At 45.3% G+C, this 8,996-nt stretch overlaps 1 long non-coding RNA gene across 1 annotated transcript in view; it reads left to right on the top strand.

Annotated features, from left to right (window-relative positions):
* Positions 1–580: 580 nt before the first annotated feature.
* Positions 581–8,996, top strand: part of LOC138746300 (uncharacterized) — a 67,547-nt gene continuing 59,131 nt past the window's right edge. Inside the window, exons 1-2 of the long non-coding RNA XR_011346851.1 lie at positions 581–669; positions 6,015–6,210. This is a non-coding gene — a long non-coding RNA (uncharacterized lncRNA). The remainder of the gene's footprint in view (positions 670–6,014; positions 6,211–8,996) is intronic.

The raw sequence follows: 8,996 nt of genomic DNA, 5'->3' as shown, positions 1-8,996 counted from the left end.
AGTGCAAGCAGACCACTGCCCACTGGGGTCCAAATGCTGGGTAAGTTTTGACTCTTCACCAAAAGCCTTTGGCATCGTGAAGTGAAATTATCATTTTGATAGAAAGTACGAGAAGAAACACGAAAGTTAAATGCTTCAATTTTAAACTGCTTCCATGATCAAACCCTTGAACAAGGCAGGATGACTTGAGAAGGCCGTTGAAAATCCTACCGAATATTTGCTATATCAACAGATAATAAACTCTTTATGAACTTCTGGTTATACAGTAACTAGAGCAGTGGTTTCATCCTTTATTACCCACTCACATCTTAGGGGTGACACGGTTAGCATCGCGGTTACAATGCGAAGGACTGGGGCTCAAATCCCTGCTCTCCGTAAGGAGTTTGTACGCTCTCCCCATGTCTCCATGGGGCCTCTGGTTTCCTCCCACCATTTGAAACGTATCAGGGGTATAGGTTAATGGGGTATAAATTGAGCGGCACAGACTCATGGGCCAAAATGGCCTGTTACTTTGCTGTATGTTTAAATTTAAATTAAAAATTTAATATCTTGCAGAATGTGAGATGAAGAGATGATTAAGAGAATTCGAAGGTGTGATATAACAAAAACGTGGAAAATATACAATCAAGCCCCTGGTATCCAGGACTTACTGGGATTGGAAGATGCCAGGTAAGTGAATTTTCTGGTTACTGGAGACTGCTTGTTTCATGATTGGTGAACTAACAGCGAGATGTGTCATTTTTAAACCTTTATTCTGTCAACATAGGATGCCATAGGTGCTCATGGTTAGTATGGGTGGTCCGTGAATGAAAAAGACAGGTTGAGAACAACTGAGCTCGAGTATTATCTTCAATTCAAATCAGGTTACTTTAGGCCCCACACAGGATTCAGAAAGGATTTACGAAGATGTTCCAGAAATTAGGGACTTCAGTCACGGGGCGAGAAGCAGGAAGCTGAGGTTATTCTTCGAAAGGGTAGAGCATCCAAAGGGGGTTCAGAATCATGAGTGCTGTGGGCAGTGGCAGAGGTTCAAAAGCATGAGACATGGAAGCCGTGGTTGTGAAAGAGGCACCAGCCCGTTCAGTACCAGCTATCGTGCAGGATCTTCAGATCTGGAATGTGCTGCCTGCACATTCTGGTAGGAGAGAACTGGATAAATACTTGTAAGGGAAGCAATAATAGGGGCACTGGAGGACTGCCAAATAACTAGCACAGGTGCATGGGGCTGATCTGCCAAATAACTAGCACAGACGCTCGCTTCTGCTGTGGCATTCACAAGATCTAGGACCAGAAGTAGACCCATGGCCTATCAAGCCTGCTCTCCCATTCCACCATGAGCTGATCGACCCTCCCACTCAGCCCCACTTCCTGCCTTTCTCCCTATAACCCTTGATGCTCTGACATCAAATACTTGCCAATCTCTGCATTAAATACACCCAACTTCCTCACTTCCACAGTCACCTGTGATAAAAAGTTCCGAAGACTCATAACCCTCTGGCTCAAGAAAACTTTCCCCATCGCTGTTTTAAATTGATGCCCTTTTATCTTGAAGTTGTGCTCTCTTGTCTGAGAATCTCTTACTGTAGGAAATATCTTTGCCACATCTACTCTGTCCAGGTGTTTCAGCTTTCAGAAAGCCTCTATGATATCCCCCTCATCCTTCTGTTCTCCAATGAATTCAGTCCAAGAGCTGACAGTCGTTTCTCAAATACTAACCCTTTCATTCCTGGTATCGTTCTAGAAAATCTTCTCTGAACCCTCTCCAATGCCAGCACGTCTTTTCTCAAATAAGGCGCCCAAAGCTGTACACAGTTCTCTCAGAGAGGTCTCACTAGTGCTTCGTAGAGTCTCAGCGTTGTTACATCCCTGCTCTGAATCACTGTTCCTCTAGAAATGAACGCCAACATGGCATTTGCCGCCTTCTCCACTGACTCAACCTGGAGGTTAACCTTTAGGGGATCCTGCACAAGGACTCCCAAGTCCCTTTGCACCTCGGAATTTTGAATTTTCTCCCCATCTAAATAATAGTCTGCTCGTCTATTTCTTCTGCCAAAGTGCACGACTGGACTCTTCCCAACATTGTGTTTCATCTGCCACCTCCTTGCCCATTCTCCTGATCTCTCCAAGTCTCTCTGCAGCCTTTCCGTGTCCTCAGCACCACCTCCCTGATCAAGTCAAAGGGCGTGCATCCAAGCCGTGTGCATCGATGTAAGGACGTTTTAAATGGTGCCTTTCAGTTCCTGTTCCCATTCTTTGAGGGTAATTTGTAGATTGAATGGAAAGATAAGAGCTGTCTGCATCAAACCAATAAGAGAAAAGCATTGAATATTTTTTTGAAACCCCAGCTGCCTCCTCCCACTTTGAACAGAGAGTGGAGTCTCCTGTTTCTACAAATTGTGATTATTCTAGAGCCTATTTTCTATTCCAGCTCATAGAAATCTCATTTTCTTAATCCCACTGTGATCCCTTACATTTTCACTGCCTGTCATTTCTACATAATCACCATTAAAATCACCTCCAGCTGGTCACAAGATGCTGTCTCCATCTTCCTTGTTATCAGCTCTTTGAGCTGATTACTCTCCAATCTGAGCCGAGGAAGCCTTTGGTAAAGAATCATCAGGCTTGGATTTTGTTGCGAGCTGCGAATTCCAAAAGAATTCCAAAGAAATTGGTTCTCTTGACATCTAATTTCCAAACTCTGGTGGCTCAGGGAATAATCAGTGCACAGAAAGAATGAGTCTATTTTTGAACGGTAGTCCCCAGGGCGGTGGTGTCAAAGCAGCAACTAGTGGACATCAAGATATCTAAAAACTGAGAAGATGATACTTAGATCATCTGATTCCATTTCATTGGTCACCAATGCCAATGGGATTGGACGCACAGAAGTCTGCAGCCGCTGTGATTGCAGTAAAAACACACAGAAATGCTGGAGGAACTTGGCCGGTCTCACAGCGTCCACAGGAGGTAAAGATACATTACTGATGTTTCAGACCTGAGAAGAAGCAGAGAACAGGAAGGTGTCAGAATAAAGACTGAGACCGGCAAGGGGTTGAGTCCAGACCAACAAAAGGTGTTACTCGGATGTGATAAGAGAAGAGGTGAAAATTGATTTTGCTCTGTGAAAAGAGATGGAGGGAAAAGAGAGATGGAGCTGGGGTAAAAGCGACAGGAGAAAGAGGGTTGATGGAGGCAGGGGGGCTTAACAGAAACCTGAGAAGCCGACGTCAATGCCATCTGGTTGCAGGGTGCACAGTCGGATGATGAGGTGTTGTTCCTCTAATTTGTGGGTGGTCTCAGTCTGGCAGTGCATAAGTTCATGGACAGACGTGTCAGCGAGGGAATGGGACAGGGAATTGAAATGAGTGGCCACTGGGAGATCCACGCTGTTATGGTGGACAGAGCCGAGTTGCTCAATGAAGTGATCTCCCAGTCTGTGCTCAGTCTCTCTGATGTAGAGAAGACCACAATGGGAGCACCGGATGCAGTAGACAACCCCTGCAGGTTCTCAAGTTCAGTGTTGCTTCACTTGGAGGGGCTGTTTGTCCTTGCAATTCCTTTGGAGTTCTGAAACCGTGCACATGATGAGTCAATTAGGGATGATTAAAACAGTGGTTTTCAAACTTTTTCTTTCCACCCAGATACCACCTTAAGCAATCCCTTACTAATCACAGAGATGGCAGAGGGATTACTTCAGGTGGAATATGAGTGGAAAGAGAAAGGTTGAGGACCACTGATCTAAAGAAGCTGATTCAAATGAAGGACTCAGGCCTGAAACATTGCTTGCTTTTCGCTGCCCGTGGATGCTGCAAGACCTGCACGTTTCTCTATTGCACTCGACCCCAGCATCTGCAGACGTTCTTGTTTACCTCCCCTCATGGGGAATTGAGAACGGTGGGTCAGTTACAGAGTGAGGGTTGCCCATTTAAGAGAATTCTTTCTGAGTGCAGTGAACCTTTGCTTTTCTCAACTCCAGTGAGCTGGAGAGGCTGTTTTGAATATGTTCTTCAGGGGAATAAAGAGTGATGTAAGTCTGGCCGTAAAATGGACCAGAAGTCAAGAACAGATCACATAAAATGGCAGAGTAAATCTGAGGGATAGATTGCCTCCCCCGCTCCTACTCCTTGAATTCCCAACTGTTTGGCCCTCTCTCAGCCGTCAGGCAGTCGATTGGCCTGGGATTTTGGTTCTTGATCACTGCTCACTGACTTGTGCTGGGAAGACCTGACGTGTTCTGTCAGATGAGAACACGTTGAAGCTCAGTGTTACAGCTTCCATAGTTGAGTACGATGAGGTCCTCCAACTTCTCTGTGAAAGAGTGTAGCACCTTCAGGAGCAAATTGATGTGGCATTTTATTGTCTGAGGATTTTATTTTGCAGCTCGTATAAATTTTCAACAGTTTTGTGAGGAAGTTATAAATGTACAGTGGTGCAGTATATCAGTTGTTCCATGATATTAACTGCTGGCATTTAAAAACATGATTTTTACATTGTAAAATCAAGTCAGGTCACGTTTATTGTCATCTGATTGCCCAAGTACAACCCGATGAACCTGCATTCTCTTGTCCTCAGTGCAAAACATACAGACATATAACCAGATATAACACCCACACACACACAAACAACACACCTGCATGATAAATATTCTCTCTCTTACACACACACACACACACACACACACACACACACACACACACACACACACACACACACACACACACACACACAAAATCAATGGTCAGTGTGAACAGTTCCTTTGGTCGTTCAGCATTCTCGCTGTCCGTGGGAAGAAGCTGTTCCTCAGCCTGGTGGCACTGGCTCTTATCTCCTGGATCTCTTCCCCAACGGGAGCAGCTGAAAGATGCTGTGTGCGGGTGGAAGGGGCCCTCAGTGGTTTTGCGCGCCCTCTTCAGATAACAATCCCTGTAGATCACGTCAATGGGGGGAGGGAGACTCCAGTGATCCTCTCTACCACTCTTATGGTCCTGTGGATTGACCTCTGATCCATTTCCCTTCAGCAACTGTTCCCACACTGTGATGCAGCTGGCCAGGACGCTCTTGGAAGAGCTCCTGTAGGTTGACATGATGGTGGCCAGTAGCCTTGCCCACTTCAGTCTCCTCAGGAGGTGCAGTCACTGTTGTGCCTTCCTGACCAGTGAGGAGATGTTGAGTGTCCATGATAAGTCACGAGTTAAGTGAACTCCAAGGGACCTGGTGCTCTCCACTCTCTCTACTCGAGCTATTGATGTGTCGTGGTCGTTCCTGTTCCTCCTGAAGTCCACAATCACCTTGTCCACGTTGAGACTCAGGCTGTTCCTCTCGCACCATTTCACGAGATTTCCCACCTCTTCTCTGCAGGGCAACTCATTGTTGCTGATGAGGCCGACGACTGTCATGTCGTCTGCAAACTTGATGACACTGTTGGAGCTGGATCTGGCCAAATATATTGTGCTCTTGCTTTTTTGTTTCTTGGGAGTTTCTTCCTGTCCCTCGTTCCCAGTCCATGGACTCTGTGGCTAACCAGAGCGTTCCCAGGTTGACAGGGACTGCCTCACTCCTGACAGAAATTGATTGTCCTAGCCCACCTGGGAATACACTGGTTAGCTACAGTGTCCATCAATGTTAATAGGGAGAAGGCCGGGCAGTGGGGTTGAGTGGTGAAATGGATCAGGTCATGATTAAATGGTGGGGAAGACTTGATGGGCTGAATGGCCTATTTCTGCTCCTACATCTTAATGATTTTCTGAAAACCAAACTTACATGTGTGATGTCAGAATCAGAATTAGAATTTATCATCATGAAAAAGTCATAAAATTTGTGGCAGCTTCACAGGGCAAACATTTGAACAAACCACCGTACAAAATAAATAAAAATCGTGCAAGAAAAAGAAAGAGTCAAAGTGAGGCCGTGTCTGTGGTTCATTGATCATCCAGGAATCTGATGGCAGAGGGGAAGAAGCTGTCCTTGTGCTGCTGGGTGCTTGTCCTTAGCCTTCTGTACCTTTTTCCCGATGGTAGCAAAGCGAAGAGGGCATTGATGCAGCCAGCCAGAACGCTCTCCACAGTGCACCGGTAGAAGCTTCCGAGAGTCTTCGATGACAGACCGAATCTCCTCAAACACCTCACAAAGTACAGCCGCAGCGTATCATGTGGAAGGCTTACCCAGCTGTTCACAGAGAAACAGGGCAACAGTTATCTGGATGCCAAACTGAAGGTAGGTACTGTCAAACCATGAGAATTTTTGGGAACAAAATGATAAATTTAACGGCAGATTGATGTGGGCTGACATAGCATATGCCACTTCGATTTAAAATTCTGGAAAGACTCAACAGGGCAGAGAACATCTGCAGAAAGAGAAATCAAATGAGTGTTTCAGGCTGAGTTCTTTGTTCTTTTCACTGTTTTTTTAAATTTAAAGTTCAGACATACATCACGGTAACAGGCCATTTTGGCCCACGAGTCCATGCCGCCCATTTACACCCAATTAACCTACATCCCTGATACGTTTTTGAAGGGTGGGAGGAAACGTGAGCCCCTGGAGGAATGAGGAGACACGGGGAGAACACACAAACTCCTTACAGATAGCGTGGGATTTGAACCCTGGTCCTGATCGCTGACGCTGTAACAGCGTTGTGGTAACCGTGCCACCGCGCTCTGATGAAAGGGTAACCCTGGCTCTTTATCCACAGATGTCGCCTTGAGTTTTTCCAACAATTTCTGTTTCTCTTTCATCTGCATTTGATCCATGATGTCAGGAGAACTGTATTTCAGAAGCAGAGTCTCGTGCTTCTCAGGAGACGGACTATCATTGACGAAGTTTTATCCATGAGTGTTTACTGACAGCGTGCATGAATGTATTCACATTTTCCTGGGGCGGGCCATTGCTATAAATTTTAAGAAGTTGAATCCCCAGCGCTCTCCCCTCTGGAACGGCATTCATTATATCCTGCCGATCGAAATAGATCCATTTCTGCCAGCTCTCGGATTCTCGTTCCCCAGTTTGTCTTCTGTCTACAGCAATATGTTATCTCCAGCACCATGAGCTGTTATTTGCTGCAAAGACATTTAAAGCAGCTCCTTACCAAATGTCTTCTCGAAACAGCATGCGTTATTCCTTCAAAGTACAGGTTTAAGACCCAGTTGTTCAGATGCTGATCCTTTGGTTAATAGCTGGCTTGAAACTCGACGTGTGGGCTCAATACACGAGGAGTGAATTTTGGATAAGGCAGCTGGCAGGCTACAATGCCAATAAATTTACATAACAGCAACTGAGTGTCTTCTGAACAGGAGGAAAATATGTAAAGAAAAGAACAATTTTAATGCCAGTTCATCCTCGTGTCTCAAGGGCAAGTCTATATTGCAGTGCCACACCACACAGAACACTGGCTGCGAGGTATTCTGCCGTAAATATCGAGGCCAGTCAGTGTTATTCCATGGTAATAGTGCTACTATTAAGCTTGTGTGAACATCATTCTCGTGCATCGCGGTGCATTCAGTTCCTTGACAGCAACATCAGTCACTGAGTGCGATCTTCCTTCTCTATTATATTACAATATCATCGTGGGCTTAGTGAAGGGAATAAAGGAGGGTGACATTTAATAAAATGTATCACTCAAATCGAAGAGATGGAGCTTACAATCAGCTCCTCAGCATCATATTAGGCTGAATGCCCCAGTGACAGCATTTTGAAATACACATATTTATTCAAGATGATAGCAAATCTAGATGGAGTGTCCTTTTCACACTTCTTAAAGGTTAGCGTCTCTCCTGAGGTGGGATGAGGGAGAGAAATCTCAACCTGGATCACCATTGAAGTTAATTCTGCACACAGCGATTCCTCCATCTCTTGTTTGTCCTGCTTTGGTTCTCTCCCCGTTCCCATCGCTGTCTCTCATCTTTTCTGTCTCACTTGCCTTTTCCTGCCTTTCCCTCTCCATTCACTTCTCACCCAATTTCTAGCATATATAACCATATCACAGGCTAGTTCGGCCCTTCTAGTCCGTGCCGAACACCTCCCACCTAGTCCCATTGACCCTCCACACCCTTCTCGTCCATGTACCTATCCAACTTTTCCTTGAATATTAAAATCGAGCCCGCATCTACCACATCAGCTGAAAGCTAATTCCACACTCCCACCACCCTCTGAGTGAAGAAACTCCCCCTCATATTTCCCCTAAACTTCTCCCCCTGCAGTCTCATTCCGTGGCCTCTTGTTTGAATTCCCCCTCTCTCAAAGGAAAAATTTATTCTATCCATCCCCCTCACAATTTTAAATACCTGTGTCAAATCACCCCTCCATCTTCTACACTTCAGGGAATGAAGTCCCACCCTGTCCAACCTTCCCCTGGAACTCAAACCAGGCAACATTCTTGTCATTCTCCTCTGCACTCTCTATTTTGTTTAAAACCTTTCTATAATTCGGCGACCAAAACTGCACACAATGTTCAAAATTTGGCCTCACCTCCTTCTCATCCCCAGATACTTTTCTTCAGTCTCCTTTTGCCTCTCTCTCTCTCTCTCTCTTCCACCCTCTCACTTTCTCCCCCTCCCTCCAACCTCATTTTTTGCTCCTCTGTTTTTATCCATCAATCCATGGCCCTCTTTGTTTTACATTTTAATTTACACATACAGCGCGGTAACAAGCCCTTTCGACCCATGTTTTCAAGTCAAGTTTATGGTCATCAAATTGTACAAGTACAACCTGACGAAACAGCATTCTCCAGTCCTCGGTGCAAAATACGCAGACACACAACCCGACGTAGCACACAGACGGACAGACACTACACATGCAGGACAAGTATTTCTTCTGCACCAATGGATTTTGAACTTTTCTTTTCCACTCACAGACCACTTTAAATAATCCCTATGCCATAGGTGCTCTGTGATTAGTAAGGAATACTTATGGGATGTGGTCTGTGAGTGGAAATAAAAGTTTGAAAGCCACTGTTTTAATCGTACCTCATTGACTCGTTATGTGCACGGTTTCAGAACTCCAAAGGA

Source organism: Narcine bancroftii, chromosome 11, assembly GCF_036971445.1.
Source record: "Narcine bancroftii isolate sNarBan1 chromosome 11, sNarBan1.hap1, whole genome shotgun sequence".
NCBI classification, from domain to species: domain Eukaryota; kingdom Metazoa; phylum Chordata; class Chondrichthyes; order Torpediniformes; family Narcinidae; genus Narcine; species Narcine bancroftii.
Note: the sequence above shows the minus strand (reverse complement) of the source record. Positions and strands in the feature narration are given on the sequence as shown.